The following is a 15153-nucleotide window of genomic DNA, read 5'->3' as shown; positions in this document are numbered from 1 at the left end:
CTGAATAGACCAATAACCAGTGGAAAAATTTAAGCCAATTATCAAAGATCTACTTTTAAAAAAATGTGCCCTACCCAGGTGATATTATACAAAGAACAGACAGATCCTATGTTATTTAAATAATCGCTGAACATAAGACAATAAAAACCTTCCTAATTCATCTTAGAATACTAGCATATTTATACCAAATCTGATATCAATAGCACACAAAAATAAAACGGATCAATTTCATCTAGGGATATGGTGCTTTCTTAAACAATTTTGTTTGAATTTTCATGCCAAATAATTCCAGGCTTCTTCCTCTTCCTTCCTAAATCCTGTATCCTTATGCTGGGAAGTGAAGGAAGGGTAAAGGAGTATAAAGTGAATTTAGAACTTTAAGAACTGCCAAGGCAGAAAGTAAAATGTGGTTGTAAATGAGTTCTAAGGTATTTGCAAATGACTTGCAAATTGTCACAGCCAAGCTTTAAAATATAAGGGTATTTCATGATTTATTTGCTCACAAAATAAACACTGATGATCAGCAGTTCATCTACATTCTAGAGGGTGCAGCCTAGAGACCCAAGTCATTGGGTGGCAAAAAAAAAATCACTTTCCACTATAGATTATTTATTGCACCTAATGGACTAACTCTCAGTCTCAGGTAAGCACCACACAGTAGACAAGTTAGTGACTGCTCCTTAGTCTTATCCACAATTATGCTCAAAAAATATGATCCAAGGGAAAGTGGATGGCAATATGAACACAGCTGGTTTAAAAGGAAAGGAAAAAATTGTCAAATTTGGGTGGGAAAGCATAGGAAACCAGATACACACACACACACACACACACACACACAAACACAGATATGCATACATGCATATACCTCAAATAATGTCAAGCTATGATTTTCTGAGCAGATTTTAGAAGCCCACTGAATAAGTGCAACAACCGCTCCCATCCTAAAGGCTCTCTTGCAGTATAACTTTGTCATTTTTTCAATTGAAAGGTAGGGCCTGTTTCTCCTCTTCTTAAATCTAGGCTGGCCCTGTGACCTATTTCTTTTGAAACTTTTTACTTTAAAATAATTTTCTCCACATCCTCTCCAGCATCTGTTGTTCCCTGACTTTTTAATGAATGCCATTCTAACTGGCATGAGGCGGTATCTAATTGTGGTTTTGATTTACATTTCTCTAATGACCAATGATGATGAGCAATTTTTATATGTCTGTTGGCTGCATAAGCGTCTTCTTTTGAGAAGTGCTTGTTCACATCCTTTGCCCACTTTTACACTGTTGGTGGGAGTGTAAATTAGTTCAACCACTGTGGAAGACAGTGTGGCAATTTCTCAAGGATCTAGAACCAGAAATGCCATCTGACCCAGCAATCCCATTACATGGTATACACCCAAAGGATTATAAATCACTCTAGTATAAAGACACATGCACACATATGTTTATTGCGGCACTGTTAACAATAGCAAAGACTTGGAACCAACCCAAATGCCCATCAATGATAGACTGGATAAAGAAAATGTGGCACATATACACCATGGAATACTATGCGGCCATAGAAAAGGTTGAGTTCCTGTTCTTTGCAGGGACATGGATCAAGCTGGAAACCATCATTCTCAGCAAACTGGTAAAAGAACAGAAAAGCAAACACCACATGTTCTCACTCATAGGTGAGAGTTGAACAATGAGAATTCATGACACAGGGAGGGGAACATCACACACCACAGCCTGTTGGGGGGGGTGGGGGAGGGGGGAGAGATAGCATTAGGAGAAATACCTAATGGAGATAACAGGTTGATGGGTGCAGCAAACCACCATGGCACATGTATACCTGTGTAACAAACCTGCACATTCTGCACGTGTACCCCAGAACTTAAAGTATAATAAAAAATAAATACTACTACTACTAATAATAATAATTTTAATTTGCAGAACAGTTGCAAACATAATACGGTGAGTTCCTGTGTACTTTTTGCCAAGTTTCCCATAATGTTAACAGCTTCCAAAACCAGGATACAAGGAAGCTCAAGAAAGCGTATGGAGAGGCCTACTCAGAAGAGAATTCAGGTCCCCAGTCAACAACCCCAACTGAGCTCCCGGTTGGTACCAACTGCCAACAATGCAAATAAGGCCTTTTGGGCCATTCTAGCCATCCCAGCAGCCCAACTGACATCTGATAATGCAGGAGAAAGGCCCGGTCAGCCCATAGAGTCCTGAGAAATAATACATTTTTATTGCTTTAAGCCACTAAGATTTGGAGTAGTTTTGTATATACCTGTAGATAATTGAAATACGAACTCTAATTTAGTTTGACATTTGTACTGTGTACTAAATAAAATTAATCCAGGCAAGCTGACTTACCAGAAAGAAAAGGAAAAGATACAAAAAAAAAAAACCAGTTTAGATAAGCAATATTTCATCCTTCTAGTTCAAGCTTGCTAATCTCTTTCGTTATCAGACTAAATATGAAGCAAATGTGTTATTAAGTGATAAATCCTCAGTTTTAGAATGGAAGCTTCTAGGATCAACCTGATGAGTGGAGAAAGACTGATAAGGAGCTTCCTAAATTCTGATTCAAATTAAATAAGGTACCTGTTAAACTATTCAAAAATTATATTTAAAAGAGAATCTATAGGCACTTGAACTAATTTGGTTACTCACACATTTTCTCTAAGCTTTGTTGTAAAATTAGCTGTTCCAAGAATGGCAAACAAGCAAGACACTGTGAACTTTCAGTAACATAGATCAGGAGCCAACAAACTTTTTCTATCGAGATCCAGATAGTGTGGTGTTTGCAGACCAAGAAGCAATCAAGGATATTATGTAGTTACTTACATAAAAGAAGGTACTTTTATTCATAAATTCAAAATATACTCATAATAACTGGGTGCAATATTTTGATAATGCAGCACTACTAATGAGAAGAATAGAATTCCGTCAGGAGAATAACTTTCTTAATTGGAGTTCAAATGTAAAAAAATATTCTTAGCTCGTGGGTCATTCAAAAAGAGGTCACAGGACATATTTCACAGTCTACAGTTTGCCAACTCCTGCCTTTGCAGAGAGGTAGTTCTGCCACGAGTTCTGAGTATCCCTGCATATCCTTACCAGGTATTCCAAGGATACAAGGTCCTGACTGCTCTTTGACCAGGCCATTTTCAAGACTGTTTGAAGGAGTACCCTTGAGGGAAGGTAGCATCTCTCCCAAAGAGTAGGGTTACTATAAAGTTGTAGATTCCCCAAGCTCAGTGTTTCTCTCCTGTAATGTATCTAACTGTGTCTGCAGGCTTCCTTTATGGTCTCTTTACACTGTCCTGAGGGGCTTAGAAAGCATGGGACACTGATGCAAATGAACACGAAGCTCTGGCTGCTGCTTTTGCTGACTGACAATATTTTTAAACCTCTGACTCAGGAGTCTCATATCTTCTGCTATTATCCATGACAACGTGTCAGCTTGTAAGTGAGGGCAATCTCAGATCCTTCACAGTTCTTGTCGTAAATCCAAGAAATAAGAGTTTAAGGTAATTAAAGGACAATCAATTCTACATTGAATGAATTGATTGTGAGAATGTGGGGAAGAGAGTAGCCCAAGGGCCTAAGACTGATGGCAACATGCCATACCCTGGTCATAAGGGAGAGCTGTGGAAGCGCCACTAGGGGGTGGAGAATAGATTGGATACTTCACTGTTGAGCCAATGTTGCTTGTAGTCTGGGCAATGGAAGTAGTGGAGCCCTAGCTGTCAAAACTTTCTGGTCTCAACTGAGGGTGTGCCACTTTTAATTGTGTTTTAGCCAAAGCTATAAAGCACCTTATAGGGCATCCTTGAACAAAAAAATCCTAAAATAAAGAATTTCAAGTGAAATTCCAGAAAGAAATACTAGTTTAAAGATCAAGTTCCTAACACTTAGCACACTAAGGGAGTAAGAAGACTCTATCACTATCAAGAGCCTAGATATTTCTTTCTTGGTACCTTTTCCACAGCATTTAATAGGAAATGTAAAAATCAGGATTATACTAATTTCCTAGGGCTGCTATAACAAAGTACCACAAATTGGGTGATATAAAACAGAAATTTATTGTCTCATAGTTCTTGGGTCTAAAAATCCAAAATTAGGATACCAACTGGGCGAGGTTCCCTCTGAAACCCAGAAGGGAAGACCGCCCCCCGCCCTCTTGCCTCTCTATAACTTGTGGTGATCTGCTAGCAACCTATAGCTAGCAGCGGTGACACTTCAGTCTCTTACTCTATCATCACATGACTTTTTCCCTTTATGCCTGTGTCTCTTCTCCTCTTTTTATAAGGATACCCGCCATATTGAATTAAGGGCCCTTCCTACTCCAGCGTGAGCTCATCCCAACTAATTACCACGGCACTGTCTCCATTCCTAAATAAGGCGACATTCTGAGGAATCGAGGTTAGGATTTTAACATATCTTTTGGGGGGACACAATTCAACAGATAACAAGAGTCTAAAGATCACAACACAGCTGTGTTTATTCAACATGACTGAGGAGAATATGACTCCTCTCTTTGTTCTAAAAGGTTAGCAAACTAAGGCTAATTAAGAAGTGGTTATATGTTTTGAAGACGTGGCTCACTGGGGAGAGGTTATCATGCTGACAGAACAATTGTGCTTACTGGCACCTACTGACCTGAAGCCCCTGCATCACGAACCCTGAGATGCGTGCTGATGCAGCTGTCCCCTCAGCTGGAAAGAATTACTGTCTTGTCACTTTTAAGGAAAGGCCTATACTGCTAAGTTTTGCTTCTTGTTGGCATCTGTAAATTGATGGTCGTGATGATAAGTTTATTGTTGTTTGTGAGCTTTTATTTTGGGCTTTCAGAGTTTGAGGTGTTTGTGTGCATTTTGTTTGTTTTGTTTTGTTGCTTTTTTGGGGTTTTGTTTGTTTTTGCAGTATGTTGGCTTTTTCCCTGTTTCTCTGACACCAAACATACAATGTATTTTCTGTGAAAGGAAAATAAAATCTCAGGACCCCAAACTCACTGTGCTAAAGGGAAAAACTAAGCCGGGAAGCTGAGTCATACCAAAAACACAGAATAGCTACAGATGGAAGGTTATATGTTTCTAAACAGAATAGCTGCAGATGGAGGGTTATATGTCTCCATAGCTGGCCTCCCTCACCCTGACAATCAACAGCTTATCATCACAGTACAAGACAAGAGGGAACTGGAAAGTGTCTCCCCACTCACCCTGAAATGCATGGATATTTAATTTACTTCTCTACTCTATGTTTACTGCATCTTATGTGAAGAGCAGATTTACTGAGTGTGAGACAAATACATAATTGACTGATCCCTGTGCCCCTTCCTTTTCATGCAACACATGGATTCAGTGAGCGCTAATCAAAGCCTCACTAGAACGTGACCATACCCTTCCTTTTTCTCCCCCTTTCCCTTTCTGTCCACTTTTCCTTTTTAAATATTAGACCCTACAAAATCCTTTTTGGAAAAAAAGTATGGGCCACATATCGTACTGTGGCTTGTGATTATTTTTCCTGGGCTCATCTGCAAAAATAACCCCTAAATTGATTGAGACTCAGTCATTTTCTTTGATTTTACATTTCCAACACCAATCGTCCATTTCTGACCCTGATATTATCTACTGGAGTTAGCATCAGAGCTCTCAATTTAAACTCCTACAAGACTGTTCCAACTTCAGATAGGACAGGAATCTACCCACACTCCTTTTTGGTTGATTATAAATTCAAAGGCTTCTATAACCTCCCTTCAAATTCTATAATTTGCTACAACAGCGTGCAGAATGCATCCTACTCCTGATTTGCATTATTTACCAGTTATTGTAAAGAATGCAGCTCAGGAATAGGCAAATAGAATACATGCATAGGGCAAAGTCCAGAGGCAAAGAGGTTCAATGCCTCCATGCTCTCTCCACTTGGGCCATCCTGCTAGCAGCACCTCCATCTGTTCACCAACCTGAAAGGTCTTTGAATTGGTTATTCAAGAGTTTATAAAACCTAATCTCCAGCTTTTCTTCCTCCCTGGAGGTCAGGGGTAGGGCTGAGAGTTCCCACCCTCCTTTGAAAGTTCCCACCCTCCTTTGGTCTTTCTAGGGACCAACCCCATCCTGAGTCCCCTCATTAGCCTATATCAGGTATGTTCTCAGTCACTCAGGAAATGCCAGGCATTTTAGGAGCTCTGTGCCAGGAACCAGAGACAAAGACCAAATACAGATAGTCCCAGACTTACAATGGTTTGGCTTACAATATTTTGTACTTAACAATGAATTTATTAGGGCATAACTTCATTATAAATCAAGGAGCATTTGTATGTATTTTAGCCCATGTAGTCCAGTGAGTTATGTGTTCCTTTGAAAATCTTCTGGGAATATGGACTAGATCCTGGATACATGTGGAATGAATGAAAAAGACACATGGCAAACCCATTTCCTATAAACAGCCCTGAAGCAAAACTGTGAAGATGGTCGAGGTGTCTTCATCACCTACTCTTCCCTCTCCTGCCCCAGTAATAATGACAGCCTCCTGAGGTGGTGGTGATAGGTCCTCTTCCCTGCCTTCACTCAGCCACATTCATGCTGCTCCTGTCCTCTGTTGGACTCTTTCTCCTTGACCCACATTTTGGTTGACTGACTCCATTACAACCTCTTTTCTTAGATGTTTTCTAGTTGGGATGGTCCTCACCATCCAGTTCTGACCAACAAGTGAAGTGTGTGGAGTAGGGCACCTGGAAAACTTTGTGACATAGTTTGGATCTAAATCTCATGTTGAGTTGGAATTCCCAGTGTCAGAGGTGAGGTCTGGTGGGAGGTAATGGGATCATGGGGGGGGCGTTCTCATGAATGGTTTAGCCCCATCCCCTCGGTGCTGCCCTTGCGATACTGAGTGAGTTCTTGCAAGAGCTGATTATTTAAAAGTGTGTGACCCCTGCTCCTGCTTCTCCTTCCACCATGATTGTAAGCTTCCTCAGAAGCAAACGCTGGTGTTATGCTTCTGGTACAACCTGCAGAACTGTGAGCCAATGAAACCTCTTTTCTTATAAATTGCCCAATCTCAGGTATCTAATTTTTTCTGTTTCTCCTTTTTTTTTTTTTTTGAGACAGGTTCTTGCTCTGTTGCCCAGGCTGGAGAGCAGCTGCATGGTTTCAATGATCTCAGCTGACTGTAACCTCTGTCTCTTGGGCTCAAGGGATCCTCCTATCTCAAACTCCAGGCTCAAGTGGTCTGTCTGACTCAGCCTCTGGAAGTGCTGGAACTACCAGCATGAGACACTTCGCCTGGTCTTCAGGTATTTCTTTGAGACAGATTCTTGCTCTGTCACCCAGTCTGGAGTGCAGTGGCACAATCTTAGCTCACTGCAACTTCTGCCTCCCAGGTTCAAGCAATTCTCCTGCCTCAGCCTCCCAAGTAGTTTGGATTACAGGTACCTGCCACCACACCCAGCTAATTTTTGTGTTTTTAATAGAGATGGGGTTTCACCATGTTGGTCAGGCTGTTCTCTAACACCTGACCTCCAGTGACTCCCCCTGCCTTGGCCTCCTAAAGTGTTGGGATTATTATAGGAGTGAGTCACCGCAGTTTGCCTCAGGTAGCAATGCAAGAATGGCCTAATACACTTCGCTTATATGACAAGAAAAGACAGGCTCAGTTGACACACCCAACTTCCTCCTTCCTCTAGGTTCAGGGTGGGTGGTACTAGAGCAGGATGTAGGGGCAGGCAGATGATTAATTCTAGCTCAAACACTACCTCCTGGAAGATGGTAGAGTAAGTAGAAGCATCAGGAGACCTGTAGGGTCCTTTGAGCCCCTCTCTGCTGGTGTGGAGACAAGTAACTGTAGAAATAAAAGACATAAGAGACAGAGATAGAGAAAAGAGAGTTTGGGCCCAGGGGTCCACTGCCAAAGTGCGGAGTCCAGCAGTGGCCCCAAGTGTCCGCACACTCTGACTTTTGTTGAGTACAAAGCTGGGCGGGGTAGGTAGGGCGTGGCATTGGTGGTCAGTGATAGGGTCAAGTACATCATGTGTCATATAGGTAGGGGCCCAAGGCTTTCTAGTAGCCGAGATGAGGTAAGGAGCATAATGCATCAGCACTTTTCCATGCTTGTCAAGAAAGAACAAAGACATTAAGATTTATATTACTTTTACTGATGATCTCTTCTAAGAAAAAAGGGCCCAGGTGCAGAAGTGGAACATGAGAGTGGACATGGAACGTGACCAGTGAAGCACAGTGTCATACAGAGACAAGTAAGTCCCCGGATGTCTGTGGGCCTACCTGACAGCAGTCGGGCCTATCACAAAGGCTTGGAGGAGCGGAGTTTTCTCCTAACTCCCCCTAGGAAGGAGACGTCTCAGCCATCTTGGACTTCTTCCCTAGCTTGCTAAACAGCGGGTGCTTTCCCAGCACTGGTGCTGCCACACAGCCAAGGTGCTCTCCAGCAGCCTTTACACAGGCGTGACAGAGGGCTTAAAGCGTCTTGCCTTAGGGTTATTCCTGTCACAGTGTCACCCCAGGTTCACACTTTGAGACCTGAAAGGCATTAGTAAAAAAAACCGAAGATCATCTGTGAATAAGTAAGATCACACATGAATAACTAAGAAGACCTATGAATAACTACAGTGGTTATATCTCCAGTTATTTTCTTCTTCATTATTTATATGGGAATAGGCTGAGGCTTCTGACTCCTGCCCCGGCACTTATGGGGTCTCCCCACCACAGAGATCTCTTCCTGTTAAAATAATTATACAGTCTTCCACAAAGAATCACGGAGGTGAAAAACCGTGAACAAGACTGTGAATTACAGATCCTAATAAGCAGTTCTGACAGTCTCCATGATAATGGGTCAACTTTCAGAAGCTTGCATCCTCAGTTTCCCTCACGTCCTCTGGATCAGATATTCTCGCTGCAATGATTTACCAGTTTCCGAGGTCATTTTTGCCCCCAGAAAGAGAACCCCTCATCACTCAACTGATTCTGGACAGCAGCATTGCAAACTCTCTCCAGGGAAGCTTCCTGCCCTCTGTGGAGACACAAAGGTGACCTCTCAAAGACTCCTCTCACTGCTCTGCTCTGGGTTGTCAGCCTTGGAATTTTATGAAGAGCTTAAGTGAATTTTTGGCCCACCCCACTTTGTTTTCTCATTTGGAACTCCACTCACCAAGAGTTTTTCTCTTTCCATCCATTTCTTTGCTTTGCTTTTTGAAAGACTATCTAACTACAAAGAGGACTGATTTGATTGAAAGCCGGTTTGTTCATCACTAAGCTTCAGGTCCACAGGGTCTGCAGCTCCGGTGGGGGATTATGCATGATGCAGCGGGGCTGACCTCTCTGTTATAATTGAGGGATTAAAGTACATGTTGAAAGGCCATAGACTATTAATACAAGAGTGCTTCTTTTCCGCCCCCACCTCCCATCCAAAGCTGTGTGGATAGGCTGAATCAGGAACCTTTCCCAGAAGCATGTGACAGTTAGATGTGAATTCTTGCACTGTTCCAAGCTTCCTCTTAGTAGCTAGAGACTATTTTTTTTCCTAACTAAGATATATATTCTCAAACATGCAAAGTCTTAAATTAAGGGAAATTTTGTTATTGTGAAAAGAGGAGGGAATTTGGAGCCAGGCAGAGGTTGAATCTTGACCCGCAGCTTACTCCCTGAGTATGTGTCCCAGAAAAATTGCCTGACCATTGAAAAATAGGGAAAATAACACATACAGGGCAGGAATGTTTGCAGATTAGAGATAAGGAACATGAAGTACTTGCTATAGGGCTTGACATGCAGAGAGTTTTGCATAGATTATTTGTTATGGAGGTATTATTTTTAAAAATCGCTTGTTTGATGATTTTGGTTGAATGGATGCACCGTATAACTCATTGGATAGGTTTAAGCTTACTGATCCTGAAGAACTGGCACCATGTTGGAATAAGACAATGTTCTTCTTTATGTAGTTAATATGCATACATATGGCTCACGCCTGTAATCCCAGCACTTTGGGAGGCTGAGGGAGGTGTATCATGAGGTCGGGAGTTCAAGACTAGCCTGGCCAAGATGGTGAAACCCCATGTCTACTAAAAGTACAATAATTAGCCGGATGCGGTGTCAGGTGCTTGTAATATCAGCTACTTAGGAGGCTGAGGCAAGAGAATCACTTGAACCCAGGGTGCAGAGGTTGCAGTGAGCCGAGATCATGCCACTGCACTCCAGCCTGGGCAACAGAGTGAGACTCCATCTCAAAAAAAAAACACAAAAAACAAACCATTCTTCTTTAGTGTGTCAATATTGTAGTTATACATGAGGAGTTATTGGGTAAAGAGATCATGAAACAATTTCCTGTAGGGAGCAACTGTGCTGGGAACTTCCAGAATTAAAGAGGAAATTTAGGAGAATTGATCAGTGCTGAAGGACAGGGTAGAGAGGAGAAAATAAGCTAGTAGTTCTCCTGAATAAGGGTATGCAGTAGTTTTGATATTTGATATTTGATCCTCCAAACCTTATGTTGAAATTCGATCTTCAATGTTGAAGGGGAGGCCGAGTGGAAGGTGTTTGGTTCACGGGGCAGATCTTTCATGAATGCCCTTTCACTGTTAGTTCCCATAAGAGCTGGTTATTAAAAAGAACACGTGGGTTCTCCTTCACCTTCCACCATGAGTGGAAGAAGCCTGAAGCTCTTTCCAGAAGTAGATGTTGTCATGCCTCTTGTACAATCTGCAGAACCATTAGCCAAATAAACTTATTTTCTTTATAAACTACCCAGTCTCAGACATTTCTTTGTAGCAACACAGACAGACTAAGTCAGAGTACAGAAGTCAGGCCCAATCGTCTCCTACATTAGGATAAGGTAAGGCTGGTGGTGTTCAGGCTGCATAGAATATCTGATTAGGGTTTTTAATTTTTGGGTGCATTAGTGCCTTTCTTGTACGAGTTCTTCTATGTACAGTTTTTTGGCAAGAAAAAATAGCATAGACTCATTTTCTATCTAAATTTGCATCCAGGAAAGCACTGGCACAAAAAATTGTAGAACTGTGAGACCTGGAAATCTCTGGAACTTTAGAAAACCCATGTTCTTGGTAGGCTGTCATGCTATTCAGAAAGGAACCCAGTGCCATTTACTTTAAAATTGGCAATTTGTATTCTAAGCTCAAGTGGCAAATTAGAGGTTATTATTCTTATATTATTGATCTTTATGGCACACATTTTTCCAGCTTATGAATATTTTGTATTCTTTTACAGAATTTTATTCTTTTCAGGAATAATTATAAAGCCAATTCAACTGTAGAGAAGTACAAAGAAAAAAGCAAAAATTTTCCAATTCTACCACCTAGGGAGAGATTATTACTGGTAATATTTGATACCTATAATACTTTCAGGCATCTCTCTAGAGGGGTGTGTGTGTGTGTGTGTATGTGTGTGTGTGTCTATGTACAATGTACACATCTTTCCTCTCTCTTCATCTATCGATCTCTCTTTCTTACACATCTATACATACATATATATGCAATTTTGTATGGTGTATCATGTGAACATCTTTCTATATCAAGAAATCTGAATGTACATCTTTGTTTAAGAAACATGTCGGGAGCCGCGGTGGCTCCAGCCAGTTGTCCTGGCTCTTGAGGAGGCGAGGCTATGAGTTCCAGGCCAACCTGAGCAACATAATAAGCTCTCATTGACTGACAAAAAAAAGAAACATGTCTAGGAGTGACATCAGCAAGACGGCTGACTAGAGATATTTGGTGCTCCTCCCCCTGACAAAAAAGGACCAACGCAACAAATAAACAGCTGAGATTTGACTACAGTGTTGAAGGGAGAGTGCTGGAGTGCAGCACGTAATGGGGAAGCACCTGTGGTGTTTAGAAAGCCAGGAGGGCACTGTGGAGGCACCCGGCCTCTGCAGCTCAACCTGTCCCACCCAGATTGGATTTGCTTGAAGACAGAAGGGACTTCCCTTTCAGGGAAAGGGTAAGCAGAAGAATTCCAACAGTTTCCATGGCCACCAAAGATACCTGCCATCCTTACTACAGAAGAATTCCACAGTCCTTGCAAGGCCATGAGCCTGGTCTGCAGAGCTGCTAGGAATTCATGCAGCTGCACTGCTCCAGATCAGGAGCAGGAGGTATGACCTCCTCATGGTCTGTGGTCCAAGCTGCTGCAGCAGGGTGCCATCTTGAGGCCAGAGCTGCCAGTGAAACATGCTGCTCTGGGAGCCAGTAGCCACTACACTTCTCCAACACTGGAGCTCTATCTTCATTATGCCAAGCTTACTCAGGTGGCTAAACACCAGAATACCAGCTGCATAGAACCTGAGTCCCCAGGATTTGCTGTGATCATGGTCTTGCACAGCAGGGAAACCAACCCTCATCACCAGAGGAACAGTCTGGCAGTCCTGCCTGGGGCAAAGCTACCCTTGAGCCAGCCAAACCACAGTATGTCTTCTCTCTTGTTTGTTTATTTATTTATTTTTATTTTTTTGTAGAGATGAGGTCTCACTATGTTGCCCTGACTGATTTCGAACTCCTGGGCGCAAATGATCTACCCATCTCAGCCTTCCAAAGTGCTGGGATTATAGGCATGAGGCACAGTACCCATGTGCCCTCTCTTAAGCTGGAGAGATCCCTGAGCCACTGAGCTACTGACTTGACTCCAGGCCAGTGAAGTAGCTTCATGCCCATGCCCAGGTTCTAAGAAACAGCCCACTGGTGCCTACCTTCCTCAAGGATACGTCCCTGGCTTGCCCAAGGGCTCTGTGCCTGCAATCAAGGCTTGAGAAACAACCTCAAGGGCTGCCCATGGCAGAATTATTTCCATGCCTGCCAAGCAACCATGACTCCACATCTGGGACCTGAGAAACAGCCCCACAGGCTATATCTAAAAGGCACAGCCTCAGGCTGATCAAGCAACTGCACATCAGTGCCCAGCCAGAATAACAGCCCCATTGCTCCAACCGCGGGGAGCCAGGCCCCAAGTTGGCTGACCCAACTTGCATATGCACACACTTCAGACCTGAGAAACAGCCTTGTAATCTCACCCTCAGCAAAGCCATACTACTACCACCACCACCAATTCTCAGCCTAAACCACTGAGTCACAAACATCATCTCCATGAAAAAAAACTGCATGAAGGCTATATTACTGCGTCTACCTAGAACCAAAGCGATGCATTCCACCAAACTGACACTCCAAGAGCCATTTAAACAAGTAAGTATTTCCCTACAAAACCTACTCCATAAAACTGGAAGAGGCAACTGCTCTATCAGATGCTTAGAAATCGCTGTAGAAACACAACAAAAAGGCCGGGCGCGGTGGCTCAAGCCTGTAATCCCAGCACTTTGGGAGGCCGAGGCGGGTGGATCACGAGGTCGGCAGATCGAGACCAACCTGGTCAACATGGTGAAACCCCGTCTCTACTTAAAATTACAAAAAATTAGCTGGGCACGGTGGCGTGTGCCTGTAATCCCAGCTACTCAGGAGGCTAAGGCAGGAGAATTGCCTGAACCCAGGGGGCGGAGGTTGCGGTGAGCCGAGATCGCGCCATTGCACTCCAGCCTGGGTAACAAGAGCGAAACTCCGTCTCAAAAAAAAAAAAAAAAAAAACACAACAAAAAAAGAAAACTACAGGTCAATATCACCGATGAACACAGCTGCAAAAATCCTCAACAAAATACTTGCAAACAAAATTCAAGAATACATCAAAAAGATAACATACCATGATCAAGTGAGATTTATACAAGGATGGCTCAACATACACAAATCAATAAATGTGATACATCACATGAGCAGAATGCACAACAAAAACTATATGATCATCTCAATAGATGCAGAAAAAGCATCCAATAAAATTGAGCATTCCTTCATGATAAAAACTCTCAATAAATTAGGTATAGGTGGAAAGCACCTCAACACAATAAAGGCCATATGTGGAAAGCCCATAGCTAACATCATACTGAGTGAGGGAAAGCTGAAATATTTTTCTTTAAGAACTAAAGACAAGCATGCCCCGCACCACCCTTATTCATTATAGTACTAAAAGTCCTAGTGAGAGCCATTAGGCAAGAGAAATAAATAAAGGGCATACAAATTAGAAGGGAGGAAGTCAGATTGTTACTACCGGAAGAGGACATGGTCTTAAATGAAGACTCTGCCAAAAAATTCTTAGAATAAATGAATTCAGTAAAGTTGCAGTATACAAAACCAACATTCAAAAATCAGCAATGTTTCTATACACAACATACTAGAGGAAAAAGAAGTCAAGAAGCCAATTCCATTTACAATAGCTAAAAAGAAATGCTTAGGAAAAAATTTAACCAAGGAGGTGAAAGAACTTGACAAGAAAAATTACGATAACTTGATTAAAGAAATTGAAAAAGAAATAAACAAATGGGAAGACATTCCATGTTCATGGATGGGACGAATCAGTATTGTTAAAATGACCATACAACCCAAAGCAACCTACAAATTCAATGCAATTCCTATGAAAATGCCAATGGTTTTCCTCACAGAAATAGAAAAAAATCGTCTTAAAGTTTGTCTAGAACCACAAAACACCCTGAATAGCCAAAGCAATTTTGAGCAGACAGAACAAAGAAGTTTAAGACCTTCTTTCTTTTCAAGAACAAAGCTGGAGGCATCACATTATCAGACTTCAAAATAGACTACAAAGCTGTAGTATTAAAACAACATGGTACTGGCATAAAAACAGACACACAGAACAATGGAATAGAAGAAAAAACCCAGAAGTTAATCCATGTGTCTGTATAAAACTGATTTTTGGCAAAGGTGCCAAGAACACTCATTGGGAAAGGGATAGTATTTTCAATAAATGGTGCTGGGAAAACTTGATATCTACATGTAGAAGAATGAAACTAGACCCTTACCTCTCACCCTATTCAAAAATCAACTCAGACCAGGTATAGTGGCTCACACCTGTAATCCAAGCACTTTGGGAGGCTGAGGTGTGTGAATCACTTGAGGTCAGTAGTTCAAGACTAGCTGGTCAACATAGTGAAAGTCCATCTTTTAAAAATATACAAAAATTAGCTGAGCATGGTGGCATGCACCTGTAACTACAGGTATTCATGAGAATCTCTTGAACCTGGGAGTTGGAGGTTGCAGTGAGCCGAGATCATGGCACTGTACTCTGTCTGGCCTGGGCCACATAGTGAAACTGTCAAA

Source organism: Callithrix jacchus, chromosome 4, assembly GCF_049354715.1.
Source record: "Callithrix jacchus isolate 240 chromosome 4, calJac240_pri, whole genome shotgun sequence".
NCBI classification, from domain to species: domain Eukaryota; kingdom Metazoa; phylum Chordata; class Mammalia; order Primates; family Cebidae; genus Callithrix; species Callithrix jacchus.
This window is presented reverse-complemented; position numbering follows the sequence as displayed.